Genomic DNA, 10,794 nt, shown 5'->3' with positions numbered 1-10,794 from the left:
CTTGGATGCCCAGCTTCTTTGCAGCAGGGAACAGACCCGTGATTGGCACCGATGCACCACTCCTTTAAGACAAGAGTCATCCTAGCAACGAAGGACTCGTTCAATCTTCAATCATAGTGAAATGCGGCGTAGACAAATTTGATATTTTAACCTCTAAAAAAAACTAGACCAGCTAATCAACTGGGTTCCTGCTCAAATGGAGTTTTTTGGACCATGCAGAAGCCATCCCCATGCTACGAAAAAGGAAGTTACCTGTCGCACTCGTTACCTGCATCACCTTCCTGCCCTTTAATGTAAGTTTTTGTTAAATACAGCCCAGTAGCCTATAAAGGCGAAGTTGTCCAGTCTACACTGCAGTCCACTTATAACGATATTGAGAAAACCTGAAAATCCAATCGTTATATCTGGACCGGCAAAAAAAAAAAAGAAAGCACACCCACGTATTTTCCCATGCATGAAGGCTTGCCTGCGATGAGTAAATCAGTTTGAACAACGGTAATCATCGCAAAGAGCAATAAACACTTTATTGCAGTATACATCAATAGCCCTAAAATAACTTAAGCATACTTAAAGAAGTCAGAACTTTGCGCTCGCTTAAGCAGCAGGTGAAGCTTGACAACTGCTGTGAGCCTCACTTACAGCAGCGTGTACGCTGGCGGCAGTCCTTTTTGCGTGCACAAAACCGATTACCGGCTGGATAAATTGAAGGACATTACCAGCCTTGATAGTTAAACTCGTAGAGCGTGAATGTCTGTACTTTTCACGAGGCTTCCAACCTTGAAACCCTGTCAAAAATCCTGATGAGTATACCGCTTCATCTCGTGAGCTATCGCAAACAAAGTTCGCAATGTGGTCGCCGCCATCTTTTACAGACGCAAAATCAGTAATGGCGATGACAATACGGCCACAGCAGCACTCTTCGTTTTATCTTTCATTGAATATTCGGTCAAAGTTTCGTGGTAAACACCTATCGGGCGGCGATAAAGCTATCATTGTATTCGATGTACCGCCGATAATCAATCGTTATACATTCGAACCCAGATATACCGAACACGGATAATTCGAATTTTAGTTATATCGAACTCGCGGAATATCCCCTTCAAAATTCCACGCAAAAGTATAGGAAAGCTGCATCGTATATCGAACTCAATTTCACCAGTCATTCAATACATCGAACTCTGCACCACGCACTGGAAGGTGCGCCTTCCCCAAAGACGATCGCATTACTCTCGGCCGTTTGCTGCGCGACGTTTTCAACCCACGCGCGGAAGAAAAGAGATGGATTAGTTCAGAGACTGCTGATTTAGAGCAGCGCCGCACCCTTTCCTTAAAGGCACCCGCATCTGCAGTGATCGTTTGCCACGCGCCAGCACAGGACGTTTGCAAGCCAAGCCATGTGCGTTACCGCAGGTACAAAGCAGAGGCAGCCAATGCAGCCGTGGTGCTCGGGAGAGGGGAAAAGCGCAAGAGTGTGCCCATTCTTCTGCCGCGCTTTCACTCCTTCCTTTCTCTCTCCCAATCTTCGTTCGCAGCAGCACGCACTACGCATGCGCCAACAAGCCAGCTCAGCAAGTGGAAGACAGAACGTCAGATGCTTTCTCCAGTTTGTGTTGCGACACTCTGAGCACGGCGGTTGACGTGCGATACGCGTCTCGTGCCGTCGTGCTGAACGTGCGTAAGCTATGGCCGCCGCAGACGTTAAGAAGCAGGTCTGTTTCTTTGTTTGCTCTTCTTTTGCGATTCCATCCTTGTGCTGAACGTGCAGCACAGTGAAAGCTATGGCGGCTGCGAACATTAAAAAGCAGCAGATTTTTTTTTTTTTTTCGAGGGTTCCATCTTTGTCGTCATGCTGAACGTGCGGCGTAGCGTAAGCTATGGCGACAGTGGACATTAGGAAGCATCAAATTTGCTTTGTTTTTTTTGCTAGAGTCGACCATCCTTGTTCAGAATGTGCAGCGTAGCGTAACCTATGGCGGCTCCAGACATCAAGAAGTGGCAGATTTTTCTTGTTTTTCTGTTGTTCTTTTTTTGCTGAATGTGAGGCATAGAGGAACCATGTTGGCTGCGAACATTAAGAAGCGTCATTTTGTTTTAATTTTTGCAAGAATAGTCCATCCTCGCATCTATGAATCAATGAAAGCATACGGTCAACTGCGATCATTACACCGGCTTTTAGCATTGTTCACTTCAAACGGCCTTTGCAGCTGGCCTTTGCAGCTATCACGCTTGCCAATGATTTTGTGGTAGTGGACTAAGCCCACCCTAAGCGCGGCGTGATAAATCGAACCAGGGCATTCTGCCAAGTTCACTCCCCACCACCGCAGGAGCTACCAAAAGTATAGTCAAAAGATAAACACCCGTGCCTTTATCGCTGAGCAGCATCTTGGCATGGAGGAACGCGCCACCGACTAATGCTTTTTTTTTATTAAATCCTCGGGGCAAAAGTGCAGGGTGGGTTCATTATGCGAGTGATTTGATTATGTGACAAATCTGTAATCCTTTTTCACAATTGCAAGAGGTGTCTCAAGCCGATTGCTGTATACTGAATTATTGATATATCGAACTATTTTTCAATCCCCTTCGAGTTCAATATATTCGCGTTTGACTGTAGCTTTCAATCTTTCGAGAGCAGGTAAAAGAGGAATGACGATCCCCCTAAAAATTAATTACATTACAAATCACGAAGTTTCTCCACGATCCTCACTGGAAAACGACATGTGAAAATTTCAGGGGCTGGCCAGCCTTAGGAAAATAACTGCTTGTCTTATTTCTCCTTGACGCGTTTCGGATTTTGTAGTTCTGTTGCATAATTCTGTTACTTTGCATGGCCAGCTGTTTATCTTTAAGATATCCAAAATTGGCTATTGCGAAAATCTAATGATGCCCAATGCCACAGTGGCACACAGTTCCATCTGTCACTGTGACAAATCACGAAGTTCAGTCTTTTCATATTCTTGCTGCCTCATCAATCAACGCATTAACTTCTTTGAGTTCAAACATGATTATGAATTTCGGAGGCTCTTGATTCTACAGCAATTTCAAACCACCAGCATGAAACAAAACATGTCATCGTTACCCTGTCTACACCTCCTGTAGAAAAAGGATTCGCAAATATCTCTCCATTCGTGCTCGACAGAGATGGAATACACTTGAGGTTTCAGATCAGGTGAGTGGGAGTAAAGCCCCACCCTTTATTTGTAACAGCACCAATAACAAGCAAGCTAGGAGGAATGGAAGCAAGCATGTCCACAGACAATAACCCGATCCACTACATGGCCAACATCATGTGCAGATAGCTAAGATGTAATGGAAGCAACAATGGGCCCGACACACATTGTTACCACAGTGCACGATGAAGCAACGAAAATGATGGCCATTCAACCATTCAGGCCCAGCCTTTAGTGGCGCAACTGCTGTAATGCATCTGCTGTAATGCAGATTAAACAATGACATGAAGGTTGCTGTTTAAGCAAAGAGCAAGAACTGCTCCCCGTGTAACCACTCATCTATGATATCACTGTTTAGTACTACTATACCAACAACACTGCACACCAAACCAAACCAAATGCATACACAGCACTGCATAAGTTAGTCTGCTGCAGTCACATATTAAACCTGGCATAACAAACGTGTTGAAATGAGGCCCCCTCAAAAATATGCAATGAATAATAGGACAGGCAAGCCACATGCACAGATGTAAGGCCATGCTCCATTTGGCTGTCACTCGGCCTTTCACTCCACAGGATTTCCACACAAGGCATGCAAGGCCGCGGCAACAGACAGGGAACTAACTACTCTTTGGCATGACGAAGACATTGGATGTGACATTTCCTGGATTTCACCGGCAAAACATTGAAGAAAAAAAAAAAAAAGGCAGCACTTACATGCTTCATCTGCCGTCATACAGCTGCATCATGTAATTACACAAACTGAGCAGTACGTTTTGAAAGAGAGAGAGAGATATTCTCCGTCTCAAAATGTACTGAGAAGCATTTTTTTTTTTTGCGTAAGATGAGTCACCCATGTAACTAACCTGGTGAGCTTGAGCCGTTGCTGCTTCATTCTGCAAGTGATCTACTCCAAGGACACATCGCCCAGCTGCGTTCATACACGAATAAAGCTGTGGATGGGTGTGCGTTGCCCCAGCTGTTGGGCACAAGTCCAGAAACAGTGCCTGCATCAAAATGGCAAGTCAAAGTTGGTAACATCAATGCACGGCAAAGAAATCCGAAGAGCAGGAAACATTTGGCAAAGAAACAAGTAGACTTGAAAGCCGCATCTGCACTCACGTCCACTTAAGATAAGCGCAAGACAACAAAGCTACTTAACAAAAGAATCTAAAGCAACTTGCAATGTAAAGCATGTACACTGACAGTTGGCCAAGAAGGCAACTGAGTTTACTCAACAGTCAAAAAAATAGTTACCCTCTTTGTGAGCACTTGGTCACATAACCTGCCTGCAAAAATGGCTTTCGTAGACTGCAAATCACTTGTTTCTAGGAAACATTGAAACTACGTTCTCACCTCTCAATGGTCTGTCATTTCACTTTCACAGTAGCTCACCTGTGTGACTGTCATTGCTTCCACGAGTATTTCCCCACAATTGCTTTTTTTTTTCTCTGAGATGACACCACAGCCACTAACTCCACAAGTCTCTGATATTCGAACAATTTGCAAAGAATGACGAGTTCCAGGTGCCAACTACATATCTAAACAAAATGTTACTCGCACTCGCAAAAAACCGAAGCGCTAAAATAACATTGCAACCTTCGCGGCGCAGCCAAGCTAGACGCTCCGGATTTACAGCAATGAATTGTAGGTTATTTTTCACACTGCTTCATACCTCATAGTGTCAGGCACACATGCCGCGCTCCTAAATAAAGTAATCACCTACGACGATGGCACTGCTGTACGCTTTGGGCTACTTTGGGCTGGTCTGACCCACGTGTTCATAGACCGCTACCTGCTGCTACCCACTGGTTTGCAGCAAAACATTTCGTGCGACTGCATAACCCACCGAAAAGCAACGAGAATGCCATGACTCTCAAGACCTCCGACGAGGCTAAAGGTTCCAGCATTTGTCCACAAAATCCTGCATTTCTTCCTTTAAAAACTTGCGATACTGTCACGATAGCCGTTGAACCCACAACAATGGAATTGAAATGCACGCCGTTGTAGTTTACCACTCTTTATACGCCGCGCCGGTCATGTCATGGACTTAAACTGTCGCGCGCGACTCTTTCGATTCTTTTCCCCAAGTACATATACATTACCGTTTTCTCCTATGACATCCTACATGATACTGATACTTCCTAACATGCTTCGATCGGATCGAACTGATTCGAATGCTTGCTTGGCTGCGCTGGTGCCAGTGTTGCCAAATGTCGACGAGCAAAAGTAGCTAGATGGCAGCGTGAAAGTAGCTAAAAGTAGCTAAAAAATCAAGCAAGGAACTAAAGGTAGCTAGATTTTTTCTTAAGAAATTTTATTTTATATTTTGCATATATAACGCATTTATAGGCAGCTCTATTATTGTAAAAATTAAACACAGCTATCAAGATATGGTTTCCTGCAGGCGACTACGCATGACAAGTGCTAACTAACGAATAACGAATGATGAATGTGCTCAGGTTTCGATTCTGATAATTTACGCAGACGATTTCGCAAAGCGTTAAGGCTTGCGCGCTAAGAAAAGACGAGGTGCGAATGCATCACTGCTCTGTAAACATGTAAAGAATGGTCTTTTATCTACTTTTAGCGTGTACACAGAGGCCTATGAACGGAGAGTTATGAAATGTTTAATGACTGTCCAGGCGATATCTTCACTCCGCGACTCGGCGTAACTCGGACCGGTGGGCCTCTTGGCCTCTTTTATCCGCTCGGTGTTGACCGCGCATGATCCGCAGAGAGAGTCGAATCAGACAGTCAATTCCAGGCGCCTTATGTTAGGCGTGCAAAGAACGTTAAGAGTTTAAGTAACAAGAATGCGTACACACATGCACAATAGTGTACCGCGAGCACGATTTCGACGCTCATCGGAGCCCCAGCGCTGCGCGATAGGCGACACCCGTCACAAGCTGCGCCGCCGCATCAGCCGCATCGCCTCGCCTCTTTACTTTGTGAGCTATTTTTTTCTTTTTCCCATTGAGGCAGACATGAAGGAAGCTCATGGAGGCAGAGGCGGCGAGGCATGTATCCTCCTCTCTCTTTTCAAGTGTTTCCTTCTTTCTCGCAAGGTATCTTTGTCTGGTCTGCGTCTTGTTTAAAAACTACCAGATGACGCTATGTGCCTGACGTCAGTTTCATAATGTGTAGCATGATGTGTAGCGTCTGTGGGAAGATTTTTCACGCCAGAATAGTAATTTTCCAAAATGTAGCCAGATTTAAGCTAGATTTCACCAAAATAGCTAGATTTGTAGCTAGATTTTGAAGAAAAGAGCTAAAACAGCTACTCGTAGCTAAACCATGGTAGAAGAACAAATGGTAGCGTAACTCCCATAGAAGCCTGCGTGTCGACTCTGAGCGAGGCTTTAGTTTCCCAGCGCCCCCTGCGAACTGTGAGGCACAACAAACACGTGACGTTGCTTGTGACGTCACAGTGACGTACTTTTGACGGAGTGACGTACAGTGCGTCATCGGCCCCGGTTCAACGTTCATCGCTGCGTGCTGCGTACAGAGGGGGTTATCTGTAACAAACAGTCAGTATTTTATTACGCTGGTTGTGGTAGAGCTTTACAGCAAGGCGAAGACTGGGGCCGAATTACGGACTCCGCTCACAAGTTTGTGAGCGTGACGTCAAAATTACGAAGCTGTGACGCAGCCTTGAGACGTCAATCGTGACGTGAATGCGAAATCCTCCAATTACCAGCGACTTTTAGCGTAGCTCCGCCCCGGTAGTCCCGAATTCTCGGCAAACGTTGATGCCACAGTGTGGCACAAAACTGAGCAGGGACCGTCTCCTAACTTTTTCTAACACGACGCAACTAATACGCAATAAATAAAACAAACAAAGGTTTATTTTGGCAAGATACTATTTTTAGTATTGATTAACATTGAGCTCAAGTTGAAGCGTTCTTAGTTGTGTAGTTATACTTGCTATTAGGTAACTTTTGTTGCCGCGAGGGTGCGCAGGCGGCGTCATGGCGTGCACATGGCGGCCTGCAAGCAAACAGCTGATTCCCCGAGAAGGTGCTGCTTTTTTTAGTGTCGTCGGTAATCGAAGTACCGTGCAAGTGCCGTGAGCATGCTGAAAATCTAATAGAATGCAGTCGAAGTCCAGGGCCTGCAGCGATAAAATTTCATGGAGCGCTTGACACGGAAATGGACAAAGACAACTTGCGAAGGTGTTTTCGGTCGGCGCCTACTAGTATCGATGAGAAAAGTGCTTAAAGTGCAACGTGCAGGCTCCGTGGTTCTATTTGTTTCTCTTTAGGAAATGCAAGACGACTGTGAAGCATGTAGTGTAGGCCAAAATGAAGCTCTGTCCTTGCATTATCATCTGTTTGCATGTAGCTGGATAGTTTAGGAAAGAACATGATCATGGGAATGCTTCCGCCCCTGCCGTGACTGAACCCGAAGCCTTCATTCACTGCAGTGCCACCGTGACAGGGCTTTCGATGTAGCTTTCGTTGTAGTGTGCTCTGTATTTTTTTTTTTCTTTGTTCTCATGACTGAGTTGCTTTGTTTTTGAGCGATACCTTCTACCCACACACCATTTGCTTGATGCATATGTGATGTTTTTCTGCGTACGCTACAATCACTGTGAGCACTAAAACTCGCAATATTATGCATTCAATTTGTCAGCTTTACTCTGTTTAGCATTTTAGCATTAAGCAAATGCTTTCTATGCGTCCTAACAGTATATGCAGGCCTGTAGTCCTGGAAGGTTCACTAATGGAGACTACCTTATGCAAACATTGTACATAGCACTACTTGTGTCATGTTTCTGCACTGTTAAGAGCCATACTTTGTTTCCTGCTTCTGAAATGTGCCAAACCTATGACAACTACTATGCAAGCCTGTAATCATTAAGCAACTATTATTTTGTGTCATGCCTCTGAGTCGCAGTTTTATGCACAATACTTTCATTTCTTGTTTCTGAAGTGTGTCGTGTCAGACCTGCGATGAGTACAGTGCCAGCTTACAGGCTCTAAAAAATTATTCGTGTATGTCTTCTCTGTGTAGCACAATCGTGCAGCACGTGCAAATAACTGCCTGTGCTATTGCAGGCAGTTGGTTTCGCTGCTGCATATTCAAGCGTGTGAAACGCTGCAGGAAAATAAAGGGGCACAGTTGATACACGTGCTTCTAAAAAACTTCTGTGAGACTTTCCCATTCCGATAGGCATCACAATTGCTGCCTCGTTGTGAAACACTTTAATTATGTACTCAAACACAGGCACACACACACAAACACCAACATGCGCGGTTGCAAGCAACAGTGAATGGGGGGGGGGGGGGGGGGTACGAAGACAAATTTGACTTGACAGATGAGGTTCGAGAAGATTCATCATTATCACAAAGGTTTCTGGCACAGGCATGAAACGAGAAGGCGCTGCACTTGGCTGCCTGCGATGAGTTGGTCAGCTACGTGTGGTATATCATAGCCGATTGTTGTGCTGGCATTGACGCCGCAGCTGTGCCAGCCAGCTCTGGTGGCAGGTTCTGTGGAACAGGCTAACATGATTCTGTATGGCTTTTCCCTAGAGGTATGCATGGCAATAGTGATCCCACTTCCAAGTAGCCGGTACACAGATGTGACCCTTTCTTGTCCAAGCCAGCAGCACCCTCCTCGTCTGCAGGCAGGAAGACATCCAAAGAAGTTATGCAACACGGCACATGTTACACGCTCTGGCTGGTAGAGGAGCGTGTAGTATTTATGCAAGCACTGGAAGCGGCTCTTCAGCACGCCTACACAGTTATCCACCATTAACCTTGTGGAGGTGTATGCCTTGTTCTATAGCCGTTATGGAGAGTCCGGACCGGGATGCCATGACACTGGCAGCCATGTCTCCAACAGGTGCCCCTTTCACCAGCATAACCGAAAGTGGCACGCTGTTAAGCACATTCTTCGTCGTTGTCGACCTCAACAACCTCATAAACTTTAACAGCCTTGCTGACACAATGGAAGAGTCGCATCAAGTAGCTCATTGCCAGGTCTTGCTGACGATGACATTCATGGGAGTGCAGACAATGAATGATTGAAAGTTTCAGCAACACTGCTGTAAGGACAGCCTTGCACTTCATATCGGTATAAATGGTGCCATATTCCTACTCAATACAGGCATCAAACACACGCATTCCCATATTCGTTTCTTACGTAGGCATTTCAAAAATGTACGACGTGTCTTACGTTTCAGCTTTTATAAAAGCCCAAGAACGGCAATACATGTGAGGCATGCGGAGCCTACCGTAACTTATCTTGCAAAGAGCAGCACGGCTCACTGTCGTGAATTCGACGCCTCGCAGAAGGCCTTCCTCGGCCTGTGTCATGCCTGTGTGCAGCCGAGAAGGCCGCCAGAAGAAAGCATCATGCCAAGATACCACGTAGGGAGGTTCATGGCCCAAATCATGTCGCCATCTCATATCTGAAAACAGGGACATCACAAGGCTACTCGTAGACGCCCGATGGGCCGTCGACAAACCCGACGACGCCCGGTATGCTGCCGTGACGAAGGAAGCCTTTCTTCGCCGCCGCCTTGCTGCATGCCGCAAACGCTTTCGAAGTGTCGGCTGCGCGAGGCCGATGTTCGCCTCGTTGCCAGTAGGGGTTTGGAAGCCACTAGGAGCTCGGAAAAAGCGCAGTGCACACATTATCTGCCGCCACACAGACAGCGCACTCGGCCGCACACACCTATCTCAGTTCGTCGCGTCGCACAGTCACTGTCCTTTATCCTTCTCGAGTAGCAACATGCGTCGAAACATCTCGCCCGGCACGTCAAACAGTCTTCGTACACCGTCCTTTGCCGATGATCGCGTCGGGGCGCCGCCGCTACCGCCTCACGAGAACGCCGGCCGCCGCATAGACCGCCGCCATTTTTCCTTTGTGAGCGCGCTCACAAACGAGTTGTGAGCGGCTCGCGTCGCTCACATCCCCCGCTCACAATTGGCCCGTAGTCGACGTCACCACTTCAAGTGTGTTCATGACGTAAACAGCAGACGTCGATGATGTAAAGGACGGCCACTCCCACCGTTTTGCCGCTGGCCAATAGGAAGATTGTGAGTGTGAGTGTGATTGTGAGTGTGAGCCGTCTGTAATACGGCCCCTGTCTGTGCTCGATGAGAAACTGATTGCCGCTGCATGTGCGCATTTCCGGACGATGGGACAATGCTGCGTCACAGCTCGGCGGCTCGGCTCGGTCTCCCAGGCACGTCGCAAAAGTGGTGGCTTGTTTTACGGATACACGTCTGCATGAGCGGCGTATCGCTGCATGTTTTAATTGAGCGGTGAAGGTGAGATTTTATTGCCCCCAAGACGCGTGTCGCATTGCTCAAAGCCTTTCGTTCCGCTCCCTTTGCTGCGTGTTTTGCTTACTGCGTCGTATTACCGCACCAACGTTCGCTGAACGTGCTTTAGCTTTTATTTCAGTGGTGTTCCTATTGTCAATGGGATCTTTCTCATGAACATGTTAAATGCTTAAGTTGTAAATTTGTAACCTCACATTGACTCCTCTCAGTTGCAAATGAAGCGCGAGTAAAATAATGGAATCATGAACAGGGCGAGATTTATTGGAGCAAAGCTATATCGTAGATATTTTGACTTCTCAGACGCATTAACTTCTAAATACTCGCAATCC

General features: G+C 46.4%; 1 long non-coding RNA gene across 8 annotated transcripts in view; it reads right to left on the bottom strand.

Moving 5' to 3' along the window:
- Positions 1-5,371, bottom strand: part of LOC146188851 (uncharacterized) — a 94,637-nt gene extending 89,266 nt beyond the window's left edge. For 5 of the 8 annotated variants that reach the window (XR_014707609.1, XR_014707608.1, XR_014707607.1 and 2 more), the window contains exons 1-2: positions 5,273-5,371; positions 4,034-4,174 (exon numbers count right to left, since the gene is read on the bottom strand). This is a non-coding gene — a long non-coding RNA (uncharacterized LOC146188851). Of the gene's footprint in view, positions 1-4,033; positions 4,175-4,523; positions 4,783-4,842; positions 4,867-5,016; positions 5,253-5,272 lie in introns of those variants that run through there. The other 3 variants (XR_014707610.1, XR_014707611.1, XR_014707612.1) reach the window with 3 other exon arrangements.
- Positions 5,372-10,794: the final 5,423 nt, after the last annotated feature.

The sequence above is a fragment of the Amblyomma maculatum genome, chromosome 5, assembly GCF_055883805.1.
Source record: "Amblyomma maculatum isolate TAMU_Amacu chromosome 5, ASM5588380v1, whole genome shotgun sequence".
NCBI classification, from domain to species: Eukaryota; Metazoa; Arthropoda; class Arachnida; order Ixodida; family Ixodidae; genus Amblyomma; species Amblyomma maculatum.
The sequence above is the reverse complement of the archived record's forward strand: the minus strand, read 5'-3'. Positions and strand labels throughout refer to the sequence as shown.